General features: G+C 50.9%; 1 protein-coding gene across 5 annotated transcripts in view; it reads right to left on the reverse strand.

Moving 5' to 3' along the window:
• The window catches only part of TSPAN18 (tetraspanin 18), a 186,943-nt gene that overhangs the window by 145,565 nt on the left and 16,670 nt on the right, over positions 1–24,708 (reverse strand). For 4 of the 5 annotated variants that reach the window (XM_087423087.1, XM_087423085.1, XM_087423088.1 and 1 more), the window contains exon 2: positions 10,024–10,101. The gene's annotated coding sequence lies outside the window, so the exon portion shown is untranslated. Of the gene's footprint in view, positions 1–10,023; positions 10,102–10,755; positions 10,796–24,708 lie in introns of those variants that run through there. The other variant, XM_087423086.1, reaches the window with a different exon arrangement.

The raw sequence follows: 24,708 nt of genomic DNA on the forward strand, positions 1-24,708 counted from the left end.
TGAGTAGGACCATATCTATTAAAGTCAAATCCAGAATTAATAACATTCCAAAACAGAAGGCGCCAGGTTCCGATGGGTTCACTGGTGAATTCTACCCAACATTGAAGGAAGAAATTATACCCATTCTCTACAATCTCCTTCAGGGGATAGAAGCAGAGAGAATACTTCCTAACTCATTCCATGAGGCCAGCATTACCCCCATACCAAAACCAGACAAAGGAATTATAAGAAAAGAAAACCCACAGACCAACATCCGTCATAAACATAGTTCCAAAATCCTCCACAAAATGTTAGCAAATCAAATTCAACAATGAAGAAAAAGAATTATACAGCATGGTCAGGTGGAATTTATCCCAGGTATGTAAGTGTATGCAACATTTACATATCGGATGATGTAATCCATTACATCAACAGGATAAAGAAGAAAAATCACAAGATCTTATCAACAGATGCAGGAAAAGCATTTGACAAAATCTAATACCCACTTCTGATAAAAACTCTCAGCAAACTAGGAATAGAGGGGAATTTGCCCAACTTGCTAAAGAACATCTACAAAAACCCTACAGTTAACAGCATACCTAACGGTGAGAGACTAGAACCTCCCCCATTAAGATCAGAAACAAGGCAAGTAGGTCCCCTGCCACCAGTGCTTTTCAATATTGTACTGATGCCCTAGCTAACGCAATAACACATAGGTTTTTTGTTTTCACGGATTGGGAAGGAAGCTTTTTTTATTTTTACAAGTGTTTATTTTTACAGATTGGGAAGGAAGAAATAAAATTGTCTTTGTTCACAGATGACATGATTGTCTACAGAAAATCTGAAAGAATTGACAAAAAAAAACCTCTTGGAACTAATAAGCGTTTATAGTAAAGGAAGGATGCAGGACACAAGGTTAATATACAAAAGGCAGTCACTTTCCCATACACCAGCAATGAACAAGTGGAATTTGAAATTAAAATCACAATACCATTTCCATTAGCACCAAAAGAAATGAAACACTTAGGTATAAACTTAACAAAATATGTACAAGATCTATATGAGGAAACCTGCAAAACTCTGATGAAAGCCACCAAAGAAGAACTAAATAATTAGAGAGATAGTCCATATTTATGGATAGGAAGAGTCAATATTATCAAGATGCCAGTTCTTCCCAACTTGATCTACAGATTCAATGCAATTGCAATCAAAATCCCAACAAGTTATTTTGTGGATATTGACACACTGATTCTAAAGTTTATATGGAGAAGCAAAAGACCCAGAACAGCCAACACAATATTGAAGGAGAAGAGCAAATTTGGAGGACTGACACTAGCCAACTACAAGACTCACTATAAAGCTACAGTCATCAAGACAGTGCAGTATTGGTGAAAGAACAGACAGATCAATGGAATATAATAGAGAGCCCAGAAATAGACCCCCATAAATATAGTTAACTGTTCTTTGACAAAGGAGCAAAGACAATAAAATGGAGCAAAGACAGTCTTTTCAACAAATGGTGCTGGAACAACTGGACACCCACACGCAAAAAAATGAACCTGGACACAGATCTTACAACAGTCATAAAAATTAACTCACAATGGATCACAGACCTAAATGTAAAATGCAAAACTGTAAAACTTCTGAGAGATAACACGGGAGAAAAATCTAGATGACTTTGGATATGGCGATGACTTTTTAGATGCAACGCCAAAAGCATAATCCACAAAAGAAATAATTGATGAGCTCAACTTCATTAAAATTAAATTCTGCTCTGTGAAAGACACTGTCAAGAGAATGAGAAGCCACAGACTGGGATAAATTATTTGCAAAAGACACACAGATAAAACACTGTTATCCAAAATACGCAAAGAACTTGTAAAACTCAACAGTAAGTAAATGAACAATCCGATTAAAATATGGCAAAAAACCTGAAGAGACAACTCACCAAAGATATACAGATGGCAAATAAGCACACGCAAAGATGTTCAACACCCCATGTTATTAGGGGACCGCAAATTAAAACATCAATGAGATACCACTACACACTTATTAGAATGGCCAAAATCCACAACATTGACAACAGCAAATGCTGGCGAGGATGTGGAGCAACAGGACTCTCATTCACTGCTGGTGGGAACGCAAAATGGTTCAGCCACTTTGGAAGATTCTCACACAACTAAACATACGTTACCGTATGATCCAGAAATTGCACTTCTTAGTATCTACTCAAATGAGTTGAAAACTTATGTCCACACAAAAACTTGCACGCAGAGGTTTATAGCAGCTTTATTCATAATTGCCAAAACTTGGAAGCAACCAAGATGTCCTTCAACAGGTGAATGGATAAGTAAACAATATTATACCCAGACAATGGAATATTATTCAGCACTAAAAAGAAATGAGATTAGCAACATTGTTCACAATAGTTAAAATGTGAACCAATCCAAGTGTCCATTGACAGATGAATGGATACGCAAAATGTAGTTTACATACACAAAGGAAGATTATTCAGCCACAAAAAAGAAGGAAAGTCTGATGTATGCTACAACAAGGATGAACCTTGAGGACATTATGCTAAGTGAAATAAGCCAGTCACAAAAGGACAAATACCGTATGATTCCACTCATATGAGGTACTTAGAGTAGTCAAAATCATAGAGACAGAAAGTAGAATGGTAGTTTCCAGGGGCTGGAGGAGAGGAGAACAAGGAGTTATTGTTTAATGGGGACAGAGTTTCAGTTTTGCAAGATGAGAAGAGCTCTGGAGATGGATGGTGTGATGGTTGCACGACAACGTGAATGCGCTTAATACCACTGAGCTGTACACTTAAAAACAGTTAAAACAGTATATTCTACATTATGTATATTTTACCACAATAAAAAAAATTGGAAAAAAATAAAAGAGATGAGCTATCAAGTCAAAAAGACATGGAGGAAACTTAAATGCACATTACTAAGTGAGAGAAGCCAATCTGAAAAGGCTACATGCTGTATGATTCCAACTATATGACATTCTGGAAAAGGCAAAACTATGGAGACAGGAAAAAGATCAGAGGTGGCCAGATGAATGGGGGGAGCACAGAGGATTTTCAGGGCAGTGAAACTACTCTGTATGATACTATAATGATGGATACATGTCATCATACATTTGCCCAACCTATAGAATGTACACCACCAAGAGCGAACCCTCGTGGAAACCATGGGCTTTATGACAATGATGTGTCGATGTAGGTTCATTGATTGTAACATATGTACCACTCTGGGGCAGGATGTCTATAGTGGGGGAGGCATGAGCAGGGGCAGGGAGAATATGAGAATCCTTTGCACTTTCCCCTTAATGTTGCTGTGAACCTAAAACTGCTCTAGAAAATGTCTATCGAAAAAAAAAAACCCTGTGGAGTCCAGAGGCCAGTCTCCTGCCTGGATCCCTCAGAGCCTTTCTCTCATTACCGGCCCCGCCCAGGCCCCAGACAGGGGGACACCCTAGTGAACCCCAAGGCACAGGGAACGGCGACGTTCATTTCTTCCCGCACCAGCAGCTCTGTGCGGATAATAAACTGCAACAGCTAACAGAGCAGCAGTGCCAGCTGATTTGGACTTTTTCCTTTATTTGTAGGCTAATTAAAGTATATTATTTTACATTTTTAACTAATAAAAGCAGCAGCTAAGAGAGGCAGAAGAACCACCAGCCCAGGTCAGGAGACTCACAGACTAGGCCCGTCTCTACCATTCTGCAGCTGTGTGACCTTGGGCAAGTCACTTCCCCTCTCTGATGCTGACAGGGCATCTGACAATGGGGTTCTATTCCCTCCCTCTTTGCCACACCTGGCTGTTGGAAAGTTCTTCAGCTGTCATTCCCAACGTGAAGATACGTCATTATTAAAAAACAATAATAGAGCCTCTGAAGGGCACGTTCCGCTCTTTTTTGCTGCATAAACAGACAAGTAGAGCTGTGCTCACTCTTTAGACGAGGGGAATGAAGACTTACTATGTCTCCATGATGTCAAGGAGGGGCCGCCCCACAGCGTGAATGGGCCCGGCCTTGCTCTCACTGCCAACCGTGTCAGGGAGATGGAGCATGTCCGAGGGGAACGCTCCACCGGCTTACCTCCTGTCAGGAACGACGGGTGTGTGGCCCCAGAATGAAACTTCTTGTGTAAATTTAAAACAACTTCAAAAAGAAAAGGGGGAAAGGGTTTGAGATGGAAAATATCCAAGAAGGGAGAAAAGGCCCAGGGAGCTGTCACAAGTCACATGTGGACACGGCGCTGGTCTGAGGCCAGAAAGTTCTGGCAGACGTGGGGCTGAGGGAGCAGAAAACTGGGGTGGTGAGAGCCTGTCACCCTGTGCCCTCACATACGTGTCCCAGACAGGCAGTGAGGGGAAGCCAGGAAGGGAGACGAGGCCGGGGGCTGCTGTCCCCTTCTGGGCTCAAACTCAGGGCTTGCGCCCCAGCTGTTGACTTGCAGAAAAATGAAGGGTGGTCTTCGGATGATAATAGTAATGACGTCCCTCCAGCACTTTCTGGAAGGTTGACTCCTTCCCGGGCAGTGGGAGACATGCCTGACATCCATCGTCTCATGTAACCTTGACCACAACACCAACAAGGCGCCATGACTGTCTTCATCCAACAGGGGAGGAAACTGAGCTCATCTGCCAGGTTAATAACTAGTTAAAACCAGCCCTGAAACTGATCGAAGGCTAAAGCTACGCTCTCCCTCCTGGGGTAGACTGCTCGACGATTTCTAAATACCAGATGGAAAATGTGACGTACGGAGCAAGAGTGAATCCCTCTTCTACCTGGTCAACGAGCAGACGAGAGCTCGAATCCAACGAGGAGCGGGAACCCCTGGACCCCAATGCCATCTCAGCTGCATGAATAGATGTAAAAGCTCTGGACTGGGAGAGCTGACGGTCCCACCCACCTTGGCTGGGGTCAGAACACAGCCGGAGCTCGGCCTCGGCTCTGAGGGCTCAACTGTGAAAGTGCCAAGTTCAGGCCAGAGTCCACCAGAGGGGGATGAGCAAGAAGTCAGGAGAGGACCCAGACCTGCGTCCTCAGAGGGAGGTGGGGGTCACTGTAACCCTTCAGCCCCCAGCTGAGAAGGTGCGGGGTGGGGATGCAGGAGAATGGCCTGGAGGAAAAGGGTGATAGAGACCCACAAGGCAGATTTCGGGCAAGCAGACAGAGGGTACAAGAAAATTGATTTCAACTCAGCACTGGTGACACATTGACCTGTCTGAGCCAGCCCAAGGCAGCCCCAGGCAGCACAGGGGCCATGAGCCCCGAGTCCCTGGCGGTTAGGTTAGGTATAGATACTGACAACCACCCGGCAGGGACTTAGGGGTGGAGGTTCTGCCATGCATTCAGTTGCCTTTAAGTCCCTCCCAGCCTTTGCAAAGCTGACTCGTTTGACCCTCGCTCAACCCTTTGCGTGAGCAGCAGAGAATACCAATCCACCCTATAGAGGCAATGAAGGTGCCCAGAGAGGTCAAGCGACTTGCCCAAGGTCACACAGCATAACAGAGCTATAACTGGGACCCAGGTCTTCCTCCAAATCACACTGCGGGTGGGTAGGAGGTTACCAAGTTCACCGAGACCACTGGCTTCCATTGTCACCTTTGGCATCTCCAAAGCCTTCCTGGAATCAAGAAGTATCAAGACATCTCCCTCACTCACCTCTCTCAACTCCATCAAGGCCTCTTCACTCCCAGGACTGCGGCTTGGCTTCAGGGCCACATCCTCTCCGACCCACACCGCCCTGGATCATTTTGCCAGCCTCCCATTGGCCTCCCTATCTGTGCCTCGTCTTCCTCTAAAAACCAGTAATGCTCAACCTTGGCTGCACATTGGAATCAGCTGGGGAGGTTTAAAATTTACTAATGCTCCTCTAAAAGTTACACATAAAGCTACAGTAGTCAAAACAGCAGGGTGCTGTCAGAAGAATATACAGACCAATGGAATCGAATTGAAAGTCCAGAAACCAATCTACCTATGGCCAATGGATTTTCAACAAGGGCGCCAGGACTATCCAACGGGGAAGAACAGTCTCCTCAACAAGCAGAGCTGGGACAACTGGGAAACCACATGCCAAAGAATGAAGCGGGACCCCTACCTCACACCGTATACAAAAATCAACTCGAATAGCTAAAACCATAACACTTAGAAGAAAATACAGGGGTAAATCTTCATGACCTTGGATTTGGCAACGGATTCTTAGATATAACACCAGAAGCACAAGCCACAAAAGGAAAAATAGATCAGCTGGCCCCCAGGGATGGGCTCTGCTGTGGCAGCCAAACCGCACCACCCTCCTGACCCCTGCTTCCCGCTGTCAGAGCTCAGCAGCAGGATGATCCCGATGCCTCCTAGAAACGGCCTCCGCTCGCGCACTCGGCCTGCTGCAGAGGGCTGGCCGGGGGAAGAGGACATGAGGGGACTTCCCTTTCTGCCTGAGCTCCAAACTGTGCCAAGCCGGGTGGAGACCGTGGGAAGAGCGCCACCATGGGTGCCACGGGGTGTCACTGTGGGCATGCAGGGGGCTCTGTGACACAAGGGGCACCACCATGAGCATCACGGGGGGAGGCTGAGTCCTGCGAGGTGCCTCGTGGACACCATGGGTGGCCCTGTGGGCGCTGTGGGGAGCCACCGGGGTGCTGCGGCCTGTGGCTGTGGACGGAGGCAGAGTGCCTCTGTCAGTGTGGAGGGGTGCCATGCGGGGTGACTTTGTGGGCACTGCGGGGAGCCATGGCCAACACACTGTCCTTAGGGCAGGAGCCCTGTATTCAGGTCCCAAACTTGCTGCTTTTTAGAGCTGAGGCCTGGAGTAATTTACAGTTCCGCTGAAGGCCCCCGTCCTCACCTACACAGAGCTGATTAACCCTGCCTCTTGGGGTGTGGCAGGATCAGTGATGATCCTCAGACAGGGTGCACTGAAGACCATCAGGAGTGCAGCATAAACCATGGGATAGAGCTCAGGGAGAGCTGCTCACACCCGACGTGGCCCCACGCCCCGGGGTGTCAGAACAGAGCGCTGACACAACCCAGGCCCTGCATTCAGCCCTTTTTTAGACCACGCACAGAAAGAGGCATGCGTCTCCAGGGCAACCGCACTGTTGGGTCACAAACACCCAGCTCCCCCATCCCAAGAGCCCGAGCCTCTTCACAGAGGTCACCTTGGCAGGCCACGTTATTCCAGGGGGCTGCCATCGTTTAAAGCCAACAGGAGCGTCCGGCTGGTGGTGTCCTCGCCCTCACCACCACCCAGGGAGGTGGCCGCTGTGTGCCCATTTTATAGATGAGAAAACTGAGACAGGGATCAAGTCACTCACTGGTCAAACAGCTACAGAAGGGCAGAGCTGGGACGCGGCCTCCACCAGTCTGGCTCCCAAACCCCAGCAGACGCTTCCCCTAACAGCATGTGCTGTCTGCCTGTGCCTTACGCTCATCTTTATGTTTCCCTGTGACTCTAACATTTATCTGTTCCCTGGCTCACAAGAGGGGCTGGGCAAAATCGCTCTGCTCCCTCGGCAACACTCCTGAAGATAAACCAAACAACAGCACCCTTGCTGCTTTCTTCTGTCCTTGGAGAGAGGCCTTCCGCTTGTACAGCAAGGCCCGCGGCCGCCCCGCTGGAGAAACAGCCCTGGCTGAGAGGCCCCGGCGAAGTCCAGCCTTTTCCAACTTGCTTCAGTGCCTTCTCCTGACTATGAAGACCGTGTGGATCCAGGCTCTGCGATAAGGCTGTAGCTTCCTGTGGGGACCCGGGCAGCCTCTGCCAACAGGCTTATAATGAAGATTATGGCCTGGTGGCTGGCAGAGCAGGGAAAAGCAGCAGGACACAGACGTGGCCGGTGATGGAGAGCCCACGCAGGCCCCGGGCCTCGCCGCTCCTCTGCCACCGTCCACGCAGGCCTCGGCCTGGCCCTGCTTTATCTGCTGCTGGGAGCCGGCCGCCCTGCTTGGATTCCAGCGTAAAAGAATCCGGGCCAGCCAGCGAGCACACTCCCAAAGTGAGAGGATGAGCTTGGAGACTGGGGAATATCAGATCAGTCATGAGGAACGTGGCCGAGTGCTTCCCAACCACGGGCACCAGAGGCAGACGAAATTGCAAATGCCATCAGGTGGCTGGGCGCAGCACTTTACAGTGTGTACGCTCATCCACCCTCACAGCAGCCCTAGGGGTGGGGAAGGCAGGTGGCTGGGCAAAGCACTTTACAGTGTGTTCACCCATCCACTCTCACAGCAGCTCTGGGGTGGGGGAGGCAGGTGGCTGGGCACCGCACTTTACAGTGTGTACACTCATCCACCCTCACAGCAGCCCTAGAGGTGGGGAAGGCAGGTGGCTGGGCAAAGCACTTTACAGCGTGTACACCCATCCACTCTCACAGCAGCTCTGGGGCAGGGAAAGCAGGTGGCTGGGTACCACACTTTACAGTGTGTACACCCATCCACCCTCACAGTAGCCTTAGGGGTGGGGGAGGCCGGTGGAGGGGGTGTGTAGGGAGGAACAGTATGGGGAGCTTTCTTAGTCTCCCTCATCTCATCATCTCCCCAGAACAACCCCATGGATGGGTGTTATGTTCCCATCTTAGAGATCAGGAAACCAAGACCCAAAGGGATTTTAAGAAGAGCCCAAAGTTTAAAAAAAAAATTCTAGGGCAAGGAAACAAGTCATTTTGATGTCTTTTTAGGAAATGGAATTTCAGAGAGGCGATTTGGCTAAACGGTTATTTTTAACCTTACACTTCAAGTCACAGAGCTGGTAAGCAAAATACACAAGAATTGTAGGGTTGTTCAGGCAGAGGATTCAAACCTCCACCACATTGCTCACTGCTGTGCGACCTTGGGCAAGCGACTTACCCTCTCTGAGGCCAGGTTTTCTCTTCTCTGAGACGGAGGTGAGAATAGTGCCAGGATCACAGGCCGCTGAGAGGACCAAGTGAGATGACGCAGGCGCGTGCTCAGAGATCACGCTCAGTCAGCGTGGGTTAACCTGACTCTTCTGATTGGCTGGGATCCACCCAGGTCCCTCTGCACCTCAGACCCTGTGGTCTTTCCACGGAGGGTCAGAGTCGTCCCTGCCAAGACTGGCACTCAAATCTCCCGGGAGCTTTCAAATCCCCGCTCCTCTCCACAGCCTTCCCAAGCCCCCCGCTCCATCCCCACCCCCCTGCTGCCCACCACACCTGTCACTTCCTCTACTTCCGCCCCTGGAACCTCAGAAATTGAGGACATGAGGGCTGCAACAGAGATTCAAGTCCCTGCTGCCCCATTTTACAGATAAGAAAACAAGGCCCAATAAGGGACCTGGCTTATAAGGACTCCTGAGGCACAATGGGAGCACAGACTGGGCCGGAGGACGGACGTCCTGGCTCCTCATTCAGGAACCTTCCGTGAGGTTGGGTGACCACCCAGCCCGTCGCTGGTCCTGGCATTGTGGGCAGCCCAAGAGGCTCCCAGAGTCCAAGAAGCAGACCAAGGCTTTTCCTTTCCCAATCCATCGTGGAATGTGGTGATGGAGCCTAGTCCTGTGGAGTTAAACCTTACCCAACAGAGTCCTGAGATGGCGGGTGGGGAGAGCAATCACGCTAGGAAGGTACTTCCTTCCCACAATCCCTAGGCCATGGTGGGTGTGGGGAGGCAGAGGGGGAGGCGTGGGGAGGGGGGACACAGGCAGGACCCTCCATGAGCCCCAAGAACCCTGCCTTCCCTTGGAGGGCTGGCTCCCTCCAAACCTTCAACTCTCACTTCCTGGACCGACTCTGAGGAGCACCCATGACCCGCGGCCCCTTCAGCGGGGCAGCAGCCAGCCTCGGGGAGACCCCCAGCAGCATCAGCCTCTCTCCTCACGCCTCACCTCCGCTCCCCATCCCTGAACAGACAAGAGTAAAGCCGCCCTTCGCCTGCTCTGCACCCCTAGCATGAGCTGAGAGCTCTCTCAGAAACAGAGGGTCTAGAGGGCAGGGAGAGGAGAGGAGAGATTAGACCCTCTTGTTTGAAGAAGTTGGGACACCACTCCACCACATTGCCAAATCATACCTCTTTCAACTGGTGTCTTCTCCTTTCAAGGTGTCAAGATTCCTTGAGGTCTCTTTCTGATGGTGGCTTCAGTAAACTCTAGAAGGAGGAGAGGGAGAAATCGATTTTAAAAAGGCAATCGCTAGTGGGGCCTGCGGCTCCTGGGGGCCGCCTCAGCGCGCACGTGCACCCACTCCCTGAGGCTTCTGCTCCCTGCTCCCATCTCGGCAGGTGCAGAAGCAGACAGGGCACCCACGGCCAGAAAGACAGAGCAAGCACCCAGCCCTGCAGACACTCCCAGGACGGTGTCCCCAGAGCCCCCGGATTGGCGTGTATTTTCAGTCTTCCAAAATCAGCCCGGGAGCCTGTACCACGTCCATGCCAGGACGTCGAGCCTGCAAATCACCACATCACATCACATTTCTTTGCTTCGAGCTAGAATATTATCAACTTGGTGTGGGAACTCCATTTTCCTCAGGCGGAAAAAGGCTTTCTGAGTAATTTGAAAATGCGAAAGAGAATTAATCATTGCTTAATGAATGCAGGCTTTGGGGCGGACCAACACTTTCAAGCTCTGGCATCCAGGAACAGATAAGGAATAAGAGGAGAGGTCTTTGGTGGGGGAAAAAACATCTCAGCCCCAGAGTGCAGGAGCCACAAGTCCAGCCTCTCCCTCCTTCCTCTCTGTCAGTTTGACGAAGAGCCCTCAGGTCAAGAGACAAGGATCAAATTCACCGTGTCCAGGCCACATACCTGCCAGGAGAGGCTTAGGCCGGGCCCAGGGGACTGGCTTGTTCACATGCACGGCTGAGAAACAAAAGAGAACTTACAGTGGAGGGGGCGAGCCATGGTCCCCCATCTCCATCTATCCCAGACCCTCTGCCCCAACGACCAGACAGCCCAGGAGAAGCCCCGATCAAGTGTCCTGTTGTCTCAAGAGATAATGACAACAAGCCTGGTACGCTCTCTGATCCCATGAGAAGGTATCTCCCCTTTAGGGACAACGACCATGAAGGCAGAGGAGTTAGATGCCTTGCCCAAGGTCATAGGGCTGAAGCAGGGCAGAGCGGGACCAGAGCTCAGGTCCAAGGGAAGTCAGGCCTGGTGCCCACTGCCATCTCCGCAGCGGGAGGTGCAGGCAGGAGAGCGATGAGTTCAAGGTCTACACTGCAGATCCCAGCATGGCGCACCCTCTGCGTAGACAAGGTTCTCAGAACCCTCTGCTCACTGATGGGGAACAGGGCATGGCCAGAGGACGTGACCTTGTTTTATTCGGCCACCTCTGCCTCAGACGTCCACCCCGGCAGTGTCAGGCCAGGGGACCTCGTGCATCATGGACGAGACTAAGGCTACAATCAGAGGAATTTGTGATGTATATACACGCACAGACATACACATCCAGACACACATACATACACAGGCACGCACCACATAATGAATGACGTTTCAGTTAATGACAGACAGCATATATGACAGGGGTCTCGTAAGATTAGTCCCATGTAGCCTGGGTGTGTGTAGGCTGTACCATCCAGGTTTGTGTAAGTACACTCCATGATGTTCGCACAACGACGAAATCGCCTAACGATGCATTTCTTAGAAGCATCCCATCATTAAGCGACACGTGGCTGTGTACATACATATACATACAGACATGTGTGAATGTATGTAATTTTCATTTTTAACTACAAAAGTGAAAGTTCTTGGGGCAGGCCCGGTGGCAGAGTGGTTAAGTTCACACGCTCCACTTTGGCGGCCCAGGGTTCGCAGGTTCAGACCCTGGGCACAGACGTACGTACCACTCATCAAGCCATGCTGTGGCAGCGTCCCACAAACAAAACAGAGGAAGATGGGCACAGATGTTAGCTCAGGGCCAATCTTCGCCAGCAAACAAAAAAACAGTGACAATTCTTCCTTACCCATCCATCCTGTTTAACAGAGAGAACCATCGCAAAATCTGTGTAATATGACCTCCCAGACTTTATTCTACATAATCACAGATGTGTGCACATGTGTGTGTGGGCATGAGCCCCTGTGGGCCCACACACAGACAGTGACTTCTGACACAGATGGGATCCTACCACAGGTGTCTGACACCCCCAGTTCTCACTGCTGTCACATCTACCTGTGAGTGTGAGGACACACGGGTCTTCTGGAGTCTTCTCCACAGCTGCACAGGATCCCGAGGTAGGTGTGGACCATAATTTATTTACCTCTCGCACCACGGATATGTGGGTATTTCCCTTTCCGGCCATTACACTCTCGCTGCAATGACCCCCTTGGTGCCCACATCTCTGTGTGGAAATGTCCCTGCAACTCCAAAGCCAGTGCCTGCAAGTGGGGGAGCTGGGCAGAGGCTCTGCACACTCCCCATCTGAACAGATGCTGACAAACCACATTCCCAAACGCTGGATCAATTCCCCTCAAACAGCAGGGCAGAAAGAGGCCCTTTTCTTGGATGCAACTTTGAACGCAGGGTTTTTCCGGTCACCTCCCAGTCGCCAGAGTCCCCTGGACGAAGGGAAGAGTTTATTTCTCAGCTCACAAAGATGTGCACGGCTCCTCTCTGAGGAACTCGGGCCCACCTGAGCCGAGTACTACGTTTACAGGCTCAGAACTGATAATGAGCTTTTATGAGCTCTGGGGACCGCGAGGAACACGTACTGATGTCAAGCGTGCCTGTCAGCCACGCAGCCCGGGTGAATGTCACACATTAACGAAATTAAAGGCTGCAGCCAGGCTGGAAAGAGGCTGCGGGCTGTGTGCCAGGTGGTGTGGGCAGGACCCGTCAAGAACAAAATTACTTTGCAGATTTGCACTCCGGACCCCGAAGCTGTCTCCTATCTTTGGAGGAATTCTGCCTCCCCGCAGCCTGAGAGGAGATTAGGTTATTACCAGTGTGCCAGGAGAGGCAAAATCCTGCACTAATCCTAAATCCCATTTAGGAAAATCTGCATTGTGTGAGCCAAACCAGCTGGGCTCAGAATTGCTTCCCCTTTTCCCCTGAGAGCTCATTCGGCCCTTCCTCTCCGGGGGGCAGGGAGGTCACTCCTGATGGTAGACCCAGAGCCCTTCTAGGAGGGAGAAAGAATCCCAGGGTGTAGGGCCAAGAGGGGGACTGGTGCTGGGTGACAAGAGGCAGCATAGAAAGATGGCGGGCTGGGCGATGGTGGTCGCTGTTGACCTGGTCGTCTCCCACTGTGGAAGGGAAGGCCACCACCCTCCCAGCCCCAGACATGCTCCTGCTTTGCACAGAGATCCCTTAGATTTGAAGTGGCCCAGGTGGAAATCCTGAGGCCACCTCTATATAGCTCTGTGACCTTGAGCAAGTGACCTTCTGACCTCGCGCCTGGACTCCTCAGCTGGGAAACAGGGCTAACAACAGCCAAGTCATCAGACGCTGCGAGGATTCCATGAGGAATGTCTGCAAAGGACTTAGCAGAGAGCCTGGCACACAGCATCCCATCTCTTGAATGTAGGACCCCATGGATTACAATTGGACCATTATTCTATGGACTTCTAGAAAGAGAAAACACTGCCATTAAGTGAATTAATTATGATGTCACTTTTTGTATGACACATCCTGGCTTCAGAGACATTAAAATATAAAAAAAATAAAGCATGCCTTAGACTCCGTGAAATCTAGTCAGAGCTTCATCCGTGGTCATGAATGTGATGACTGTTAAGTAAATCCTCCCACTTTGCAAGGTCTAGCTCAAAACTCACGTCTTCCTCCTTCTCTGCTTTCTTCCAAACAAAGCAAATTTGCGTTGTATGAGGGAAATCTGCTCTCAATTTATAAGAAAAATTCTGAGAGCCACTTCGGTGTCCTGGACGAGGCCCAGATGAGAGATTTAATGTCTACTCTGATGCTTCCTGCTCTATTTTTAAATTAAAATAGAACATATCCACAACAGCGCACACACCATGAGTCCACAGCCTACTGAATTTTCACAAACAGGGCACCCCTGCATAACCCACACCCAGATCAAATACTCTGTTCTATTCTCCTCCCATGTCTCCCACATCACCCCTGACCCTCCATCCCCACCGCGCCTGCCTGTCCCTGCCGGGGCTCAGCCTTATCGTTGCCTGTCCGCTTGCTGCAAATGGGCTCCTGGCTGGTCCGCCAGCCTGCTCTCTCTGTTCCCTCCAGCCTACCCTCCCCTTTGCTGTCAGACTGAGCTCGTAAATGCGGAGTGCCATGTCTCTCTCCTGCTTCAGTGGGTTCCCTGGCCTCCCTTTGCCTACACATGGGCCTTTTATCATCTGATCCCTGGCTGCCCATCCTTCCAGGCCTGTCTTCAGGTCCTCACACTATGCACAGACCCCACAGGCAAACTGAACTCACCTGCCAAGTGTGGACAATCATAGCCCTACCTCGCCGGCCTGAGCTGGGGATTAGCCGAGCTAACAGATCACAAGTCATTCCCACGGTGCCTGGCGCTAAATAAGCCGTCGATAAATAGAGGAAGCAGGAATTACGTAAAACAGACTCAGCTGCTGCTTTCTGTAAAAATGGTAGTGGATCCACGATTTCTCAGATCCTTCCCTCCCTCCCTCAGGGGTCTACACAAAGAACAGATAGTGTCTACACTATATACATATGCTAACAATTCACAACAGCTGGACTTTCTAATATTTTATATATTAAGTTTCCAGATAATGTTGAAGACTACTGGTTTAGAGTCTCTGGATATCCTAAAATCCCAAGTCACTTGGATTTCAGAGGAGGAGAGGTGAGAAGGTTTCCTGGAAGATGCTGCAAGGAAAGGATGGAGGGAGATGATCAGCCCAATGAAGAGCCTCTTCCTGGCTAGCTCCTGCTAGCAATCTCTCTCTCTCTCCAGTCTAGCCACCCCCCTACATCCCTTCCTGGCTCCTAGGTGGAACAGCCATCCTTCTGAGCCCTGTGACCACCAGAACTCTTGGTCTTGTGCCCCCCGAAGGGGCAGTGTCCTCAGCAAGACCCTGGAGGCCGGCTCAGCCTCGGGCGCCCTCTCCCCACACCCATGGCAGGCCACAGGATCCAGGCTGAGCCACTGCCAGCCCAACGCATCGCTTGTTGACAAATAAAAGCTTGCAGTTTGTGGCTCCAAAGCAAAGCTGGGACTTTGTTTTGCTTTGTTTTAAATTAGCAACACGGGGGGTTGGCGCGGGGGTTGGGGAGAGGAGCCCAGGCGTGTCCAGGAGCATTCCTGCTGCGTCCTGCCTCTCAACAGCCCCCTGGGCAGCCCTTAATGAAGCCACCCGCCTATCATGTCTGCCAGTCTTGCTCCGCACTTGCTTCGCTGGGGGAGCAAGAGCTCTTCCCAGGACCAGCCACCCTGTCACTCAGCCCCATCACCCTCGGCTCCCATGAGCCCCTGAATGGGCCTGCTAACTGTGCCCCAGGGTCACAGTGGGACTGGCGCAGCAGCCAGGACATCCTCAGAAAGACTGGAATTTATTTTTGCTGGGGAGTGGACGGCCGCCCCCTACATGTCAGTGGGCACAGGGCAGTGGGCTCTGGAACTGCCAGCAAAGGTCCCCGGAGCGTCTGCCCAGGGAGCAAGGGACTCCCAGTCTGAGCCCATTAGCGCTTGGTGGCCTGGGGAGGGAGGAAGGGCCAGGGAAGAGGGCATGGATGACCCTATAAGTCAACACGGGAAGCTGTTTATTCTCAATGCAACTGTCATGAGTCATCGTCTCCCCTCTCTCCGCACCTCCCAACAGGGCTTTTCTGCAGATGGCACGTTGTCAGCCAGGGACTCTCGTGCCCTCGCCAGCAGTGCCCGCGTGAGACAGACGCCACCACGATGCTCCATTGGGCAGGAAGGAGAACAGGAACCTCTGGGAGCCGGAGATGCCCTGTCGCCAGCAGGCACTGCCCTGCACTTGCTCCCCCCTTGTGCTATCCGGAAGCACTTGCTCGTTTCCTGAAGGAGGTAAGGACGAGGGACAGCCATCCATGGGAGCCCATTTTAGGTTGGACCTTCACTCCTCTTCCACTCACGCTGCACGGGGAGCATCATCACTCCTCCCCTTCTACAGGGGAGGAAAGAGAGCTGGGCCACAGCATGAACACGGCTGCCTCGTTCACAGCGAGAGGGAAGAAGAAAGCATAAAGGATTCTATCAACGGGTGTCTGCTAGGGAAGGCCCACTCATTCTCACAAGAGGAGGTCCCCAGCAATCACCCACATCCGGGACCTGGACAGTGGGTCCCAGAAGGACCTGGAAGCCCTCATGGTTTAAGGCACCTGTCGCTTCAGGTGGAGCCTGGCCTACCAGCCCCGACTCCACCATGTCACCTGCGTGAACAAGCGAATAAAAGACATGAGCCCCATAACTATCTACCAAGGGGCCAGTGTCCTGGTCCTCACTAGCAAAGGAAGGTGCTGAGGCTCAGAGAGGTCAAGAGGCTTGTCTACCGTCACAGAGCTGGACCAGGCCGAGGGAGGACCAGGACCCACAATTTTGTCTGCAGCCCAATTCCCCAGAGCCGCTTCACCGAGTCCAGCCTGCATTAGGACAAACCCGTAGCGGCCATCCTCCCAAGGATGCATCTGAATGGTTCTCAGGCCGGTGGGTTGCTTGAGCAGATCCCTGGGGTTTCAAAGGCTGCAAGAACAGCCAGCGCTCCCAGTACACGGTTCAAGAAGAGCAGAGACCGTCCTCGTGCTGAAGCTGGCTTTGGGACGAATGATGTCGCCACACATTCCAGACCTCGGACTCAGTGTGGATCCACTGTGCAGTCTTTCACGCACGGGAACGCCCGGCCAAGGATAGCTGCTTCTGATAGAGGCAGTATTAAAAAGCCACACGACAGTAATAGAGATGTTACAAACCGGCCACCCTGCAGCTTAGCAAGGAAGCCGAAAGCTGAGAACTCCCAACCGGAGTTGAGCGAAGGGGCCCACCCCACACCAACCACAGCCTTCCCCCGCCACGTGAGGCATTAATTCTGACTGTATAACCCACAGGATTGCCATGGAATCTGGGAAAACTGCACCCCAACTCTGCCATTCTTCCCTGCTCAAGTCCATGTAAATATATTCTAATGCAGACCCTGGTCCGCGGGAGGGAAGACCGCAGAGCCATTAGCATTTTGATGGGTTTTCCCAACACGTGGAAGAAGAGAGCTTTAAAATTCACAGTGCGGAGATAAGTCCTTCCAGTCACGCTGCGCCCTCCCCAGCTGGAGGGGCCAAGAACTTTTTACCCCTCTACGACCTCGATTAGGAAAGAAAGTTAGGAACTCAGACAGTTCAGTCTTACATGTCCTACAGAGAAGAGACAAGAATGATTTTCTAGACTGCGTGTGTCCAGCCCTCCAAACACAATTAAATGGCAGGATCAGGGATGGGGAGGTGAAAAGGCTGTGACACTGCGTGGGGACCTGGGGCATCTTTGACTCAGGAGAAGGACACAGCCGAGTCCGGGAGAGGAGCCTGCTTGTTCCTAACGGCCCGGTTCATCTCTTGTAACTGACAAAGGCCATTCCTCTTAACATCCACATTCACACCCTCAGAAGCATCTCCGAGTGAATCGCTCTGTGCTGCCTGTGAGCTGCTTAGGAGAGAAAGACCAGGAAGTCAGTGCAGTCCCACAAATCCCTGCTCTCCAGGAACTCAGTCTAGATGGGGAGAGAGACAGGGAAATGGACGATTACAACGCGGAGGGGGCACCTCCATCAAGTGGGGTTGGTGAGCAGGCACACCCTTTGGGGGATTCCTGGTCCCCTCTCAAAACTCTCTTTTGAAAGTGCACGTGATGCTATATTAAGTGTAGAAGGCGAGATGCATAGAGTTTTCTAGCGGATGATCAGAGAGAATATATAGATACTGTTACGAAAAATGATCCCAAACTTGGAAATCAGGCAAGGGGAGGCCTGTCTTTTCAACATCACATTGGAGCATTGTGTAGCAGACCCACCCAAGGATTAGTTAATCATCTAGGGGATTCTAGAACGTGACTTTGTTTGACTCATGTGAAATTACATGTGAATTGGCAGATTTTTTTTCCGTCTGGTAGAAAGATAACACCAAAGGTTATAATTTGATTGCCCTATAGGGCATTAACCAGTTTTGTATCAACCCAGCTATCTTATCCCAGCATTCTTTCTTCCATGCCTATATAACCCATTTCTCTAATTCTCCTGAGAACCAGGTTTACCATCCTGCTGGCTCCCTCATTAATGAGTTAAATCGATTTTGGACCCATGATCGTTCTAGATTTATGTGAGATTTTATATGATTTATAATTTTTTGAAAAATTACACTTTGACAGTACATGCTCAATTACAGACACACACACACACACACACACACACACACACATCCATGCATAGGGAAAAGACTGGAAAGAAATACAGCAAAACATTACCAATGGGTATCTTTAGGTAGTTGCCATATGTATATGTGACTTTTAGAATTAGAAAAGCGATAAACATTATTTTTTAGCAGAGAAAACATTCACACCCCATCTAAGATTCCCCAAACTAACAGCTAATGCAAACTCCTTGCTCGCCCTGTGTGGGCGCAGGGCTCTAAGCACTTCAGGTGGCTTCTCTCACTAAGGCGTCACCACCACCCCAAGTGAAAGGTACCCTTCTATCCCTCTTCCACAGAGGAGGAAATGCAAGCACAAGTAGCCAGCCGCAGAGCACAGGTCTAAGCAGAAAGGGCCCAGAGCTGAACCCCAGGCAGCCTGGCCCCAGACACTGCCTCCCAAGTGGAAATGGAAGAAATAAACACATCTGCCCGGCTGCCAAAGTCAGGCTTGGAGAAGACCATGTCCCACCCACCCGCTCCCAGAGCACACAGCGTGCTGGGAAGACAAGCACAGGCCTCGCCAGCCCTGAATTGAATTCACATGTGTCTCTCCCACACTGGCGGGCAGGGACCGGCTCTTCTCCCTTCTTGAAGCTCCCATCACATTGGGATGGGAGCACGGCGGGTCCTCGGCAAAGATCTCGGACACCTCTCTACCTGCTCCGATAGCATCGCCTCCAGCTAGACCTCTTCACGTCCTCTAACAGCCAGCCTGCAATTAACAGCTCGCTCCATCTCTCTCTTTGCCCACACATGCGCTACAGAACGGGTTCGGTACCTAGATCATAAAGCTAAGAGCAGCCGGCTTCAGCAAAGAGGCGGCTCGGTGTGTTGGGAAGGGCCCCAGCCTAGGGACACTAGAGGACCTGGGCTCTGCCGTTAGATCACTGCATGACCTTAGGCAAGTCACCAAGCCTCTCTGGGCCACGTCACTTCGCCTTCAAAATGGGGAGGGGGACCCACTGAGGTCTGATGCCCCAGATGTTCAGCCAGCATCCATCTTGCTTTCACTGCTGGGGTGTTTTATATGCAACAGGCGTGAAGCCTGCACCAGGGACCCACATCTATTGATTCCCACTAATGCTCTTCATGTGGCAGGTCACCACTGGCTAAATCTGTGCGGAAATTAGGTTTTGTGGGAGGAATACCATGTGATCCAGAAAACCAAATTGGGGTTGGGGGGGCTGCAAAAGCAGGCATAGAGGGCTGCAAAAAGGGAGAGATGCCTCATTTACATAGGGTTCTAGAGAGCCCCTACAAACCACTGCAACTGTGAATTCATTCGGGTCACAGTTTATTTATTCATTTTTTGGTCAAATATATTTTCCTGTGTCTCCAAACACCTGCAGACTCAGGTAGGATTATTTGCATAAATACTATGTTTCAAAAGCATCCAAATAAAAGGCCCTATTTTCTCTGATTTAACAATAAATATCCATCCAGCCTTTACCGACGGCTGTGAGGAAGGTAGGAGAGAGAATTCAGAAATGTCAGCCACTAAGTAAGTGTCAATATTGAAAGACGGGTCTCCAGGTGATTAATTATGATCAAGGGCCAATAGAAGCACAGGAGGGCCCTCTAATAACAAGGGAAAATGATACTGCTAATGAAGATGATTCCAGCAGACGTGGCTGCTTCTGAGTCCTGGGTGAGTCACTGCCCCTTTCTGGGTCTCAGTTTCATGATCTATCACCTCATGGCCTGTGATTCTCAAAATGGGTGTCCCAGGGGTTACTCGGGAGACACCAACGTGGAGGGGGAAATTGGGGAGGGGGGAGCAGCCCCCTGTGCCGGCTTCAACTGCTCCATTCTGAGCTATTTCATATTTGGAGGCTCCATGTTGAACTTTCTACAAGTTTTATGGCTACAAGTAAGTTAATGCCGTTGGACTACATCATCCCAGATGATCCGCATTAGGAAAGCCCACGATGGTACCTTGGTTAAGAAACCCCAAGGCATTCTGGTGGCCAAATGGTCTTTATCCAATGGATCATGGCGATGCATGTACAACGTAACTTAGGGATGGAATGCCTCTCATTCTGGGACGGGGCTCTCCACGCTAGGCAGCAAGCCCACCTTCCCAGCAAAAGGGTCTGCCGAGACAGAGCACGACACCACAGGAAGAGCTGGCGCGCAGGGAGCACTTACATGGTCCCACATACTCTACCGCTCTCGTCCTCACGGCCACCTTGTGCAACAGGCGTTGATCTTCTCTCCAGTTTGCAGAGAAGTTGGGTAACCTGTCCAAGGCCACACAGCTCTCAAGCCAGAACTTAACCCCAGCACCCTGACTCTTAATTGCTGCCTGAAATACACGCCCCAGACAACCACAGAATACCATGCTGGAAGGGGCACTTGGGGATCCACTAGTCCCTCTCCTCCATTTTTCAATGGGTGACTGGGGCCCAGAGAGGGTGAGGGACTCGCCCAAGCTTCATAATGAGTTGGTAGCAGAGTGGGATTAAAACTCAGGCTCCAATCTTAAAATCCCATGTCTCCCCACCTCTCCTTGGCACCACTGGGCCACTCAGGAAGCACGGTTTAGTGGTCAAAGCTTAGCAGAAGGGCAGAGATGGCCCAGCTGCAGACTCAGCTGTGCCACTGATACGCTGTGTGATGCTCGGCCTCTCTGTGCTCCAGTTTCAGCATCGCTGAAAGGGGCATGATATTGACACAAGGCATAGGGCTGTTGCAATGATTCCGCAGGACCGTGTACACCTTGTGGCATGTTCTCAACAAATTCTAGCTTTCTTAGAGCTAGAACCTGGGGCAGTGAGGGGGACACAAAGTCAGGTGGATCCTCCTGGCGGATTTGGGGCGGGAGATGTAGGATCTTTGTCCTGATTTCCACCCCCTCCCCCATTGCCAGTGGCAAACTGACCACTTCCCATTTCCCTAGTCACCTCTGCCAGGGACATCTGGAGGAAGAGGAATGAGACCAACTGAGATGCTGTGACATGTGTCTTTCTAAAGTGAAGAGTGAAGTAATCTCTTAAACTTTCTATTTCCTCCCGACCTTGTGTTAATTTCTAGCTCAAAATAAAATGATGTCTCTTCAGTACCAGGAAAAGGCTAAAAAGTAATTTCAGGCTGGCACCCAGTCTGCCTAATGAGATCGAATCCACTCATTTGCGGAGTCAGGGAATTTAAGATGCAGAAAGAATCCTACTTTGGAGCATCTGAGATACTGCATAAGAAAGTGATCTCTAAATATAAACCGGTAGCTTTGCCTCTGTTGCAAGGGAGGAAACCGAGGCTCAGAGAGGTTGAGTGATTTGGTCCCTGTCACACAGACATAGAGTGGGTTGGTAAAAGAGACAGAGTGAGAACGAGGTCTCCCGACCTCATGGCTCTGCTGGCCCTCAGGGGTGCGAGAGACAGAGACGGAGAGGGGGCGGGAAGTGTGATTGTGACAATGACTGTAGCGAGCGTGTGTGGTTGAGAGAGCATGAGCCTCTGAGGTCGAAGGAAAAACATTTGGGCCATTTGAAGTCCCACCTGCACTTGACTCGGGTGTGAGAAAATGAGGGTGACCAAGGTGAGGACGGACGAGTGAGCAGGAGGGATGTGAGTGGGAGCGAGTGAATGAGAGGAAATCCGAGAGCTGGAGAGAGGGAGAGAACAAGAGGAGGAAACACATGTGGGCCATGTTCAAATTCCCACAGTTGAATAAATCAAAACAGATTGTTCCGAGACAAAGACAGCATTTCCAACCACATCCTTTAGACCAAAGTCAACCCCAAATGGCCCACTTGATGCTTTCTCATAGCCAATAACAATAGCATCAGGAATATTCACCATCATAGTTAGGATTCTTGAGCAGCAGTGAGGAGCCAGGGATGATTAAGGCCCACTTTCCAGATCAGGTTACTGAGGTTGCAGGGGGGACGTCACTGGGCTCCCACACATCCCTGCCCAAGTGATTTCTGGACAAGGAAGCCTGGTGGGCAGCAGAGATCCAACGAGCCAGCTTCTCGTGGAAGCTTCTCCACCCAGCACGCAGGGTGGAGAGGGAAGGCACCGAGGAGCAGGGCGAAGACGGCACGTTCCTGAGCACCAGCTGCCCCACAAGGCAAAGCAGACGCCCGCCCGTGCGGGAGTGCCTGGCGCCAGGACGGGCAGTGTCAGCTGCCGGGAGCTGCGGTCACCACCTTGCCTGGCGCCAGGCCCTGACTGGCCAGAGGGAGGTCCTGCCGTTCCACGCAAGCCAGGCCCTGGTGCACAGGACTGGGCCGGGGACGAGGGCACGGCCAGGGCCCCAGAGAACGGGTTGCCTGTCTCCCATCTCCTGGGTGCAGGCGGCTGCGTCCCAGTAACCACTGACTCTCCCCTCCCAACAGGCACCAGGGGACAGCACCAGGCCGGCCGTGGGGAGTGGACAAATGTCGCTCTGCCAAGCATGCATGGCCACAGGCGTGCTGTGCACGTTCTCATCACAGTCTTGTCCTAACCCCCACATAATCCTTTGATGTGGGGATACTCTTCTCACTTTACAAATGGGTAAACTGAGGCTCACAGAGAGTACATAACTTACCCAAAGTCACAGAGACGGTAAAGTCAGGCACAGTCAGGACTGAAGCCCAGCGTAACCAGGAGACCTCTGCCCCTTCTTAGTCACCCATCGCACATCCACAGAGCCCTTCTCTCCGGCAGAGGTTGGCAGTCCCCAACAGCAGCGTTTTGTTCCAGGTCACAATGGCAAATCTCAACAAAAATTTTGGAGCAAAACGGGAGAGGCAGACACCCCGCCCACAGGGGGCTGCTCACCCCAGCGCACTCTTGTCACATAGGGGCCCAGACTGTCAGAGCAGCCCATTCGTCAAGGAAAGCAGAAATCCAGAGTTTTATGCTACATCTCTCACTTTCTCAATCCATTAGAATCCTCTTTATGTTTTAACAGAATTTTAAAAGTTGAAATATAACATATATACAGAAAAGTACAAAGATCTGAGGCGCACAGCTCAGTGAATATTCACAAACTGAGCACACCCACAGCACTGCCAACCAGAAGCAGATCATGAACCCACCAGCACCCAGAAGCCGCTCCTGCCCCTGCCCGGCCTCCCCACCTTCTGCCCAAAGGGCATCACCATCGTGACTGCTAGCCCCACAGCCTCACGCTGCTGACTTTGAACTTGATATAAAGAGAATCACACTGCGTATACTCCCTCACATCCCGTGTCTCTGCTCAACCTTAGGATTCAGAGATCCGCCAAGCTGTCAGCAGCGGGCGTCCATTCATTCATTCTCTGTGCTGTGTGGTATCCCGCTGTGTGATTACATCCATTCCACTATGTACAGACATTCCGGTTGTTTCCAAGTTTGCCTGTCACGGATGATGAAGCTATGAACATTCCTATACGTGACTCTGGGGAGCATACGTGTGCATTTCTGCTGGATACATACGTGCAAGTGGAATTGTCGGGTCATACAGTCCGTATATATTCAGCTTTAGTGACATTCCCCAATAGTTTAATGTGGGGTCCATTTCACATTTTAAACATCGTGCACCTTAAACAAAACACATCAGCAGCTTTTGCATGTGACCTACAGACCACGGTTCGCATCTTGGCCTGTGAGCTTCATTCATTTTAGCCACCGGCCAGACCGTCTTCCTCAGGAGCATACTGGCACCTCACGAATTCATGTAACATAATGGGGAACATTCTAACACCCCCTATACCGAAGAGTGAATTGAGGCCTCAAGGGGCTGTCCACATGCTGTCCTCTAGAGAGTGTTTCTCCACCAGGATGAAATTACATTGAAATCACTCGAGCAGCCTCTTCAAAACACACATGCCCAGCACTGCACCTGGTACCCAGAGCACCAACCAGAATCTCTGAGGATGCCAACACCCAGGCACGATTATTTTGAAATCTAGCCCAATTGAGAACCATCGCCTTAGGTCACACAGCAACAAAGCCAGTGACGGCAGAGCACCCAGGTTCCCCAATTCCCAGGCTCTACCCAGCACCCCAGGGTTCCCCAAATCTACCCTGTGCGCTAGCACCCCACCCTCCTCCAACCACAGCAGATATCAATAGTTGATCTTGGCAGGCCTTCCTGCAGAGTGTGAATAACACAGCCTCATCCACCCCTCAGCTGGGCTCAAGCAGACCCTACCAATGGATCAGAGTTGGCATTTGAGATGAAAAGCATTTGCCATCCAGGGAACTGCATCGTATTGTTGGCCCCGGAAACCCTTGCCTCTCTAAGTGGCTCAGCCTTTTTACGCTCAGGATGGTTACAAAGAAACAGAGAAAGCACCACACCCAAGCCTGGCCCCATTCTTCACCCTATTTGATTCTGATTCCCACGCCAACCCTGCCAAGCTAGCTGTGAAGATAATTTATCTCTCCCCGGGCGTGTTTTTGTTTATTTGGTTTTGGTTTTT

Source organism: Ceratotherium simum, chromosome 34 (assembly GCF_057802395.1).
Source record: "Ceratotherium simum simum isolate JZ-2026a chromosome 34, ASM5780239v1, whole genome shotgun sequence".
In the NCBI taxonomy this organism is placed as follows: Eukaryota; Metazoa; Chordata; class Mammalia; order Perissodactyla; family Rhinocerotidae; genus Ceratotherium; species Ceratotherium simum.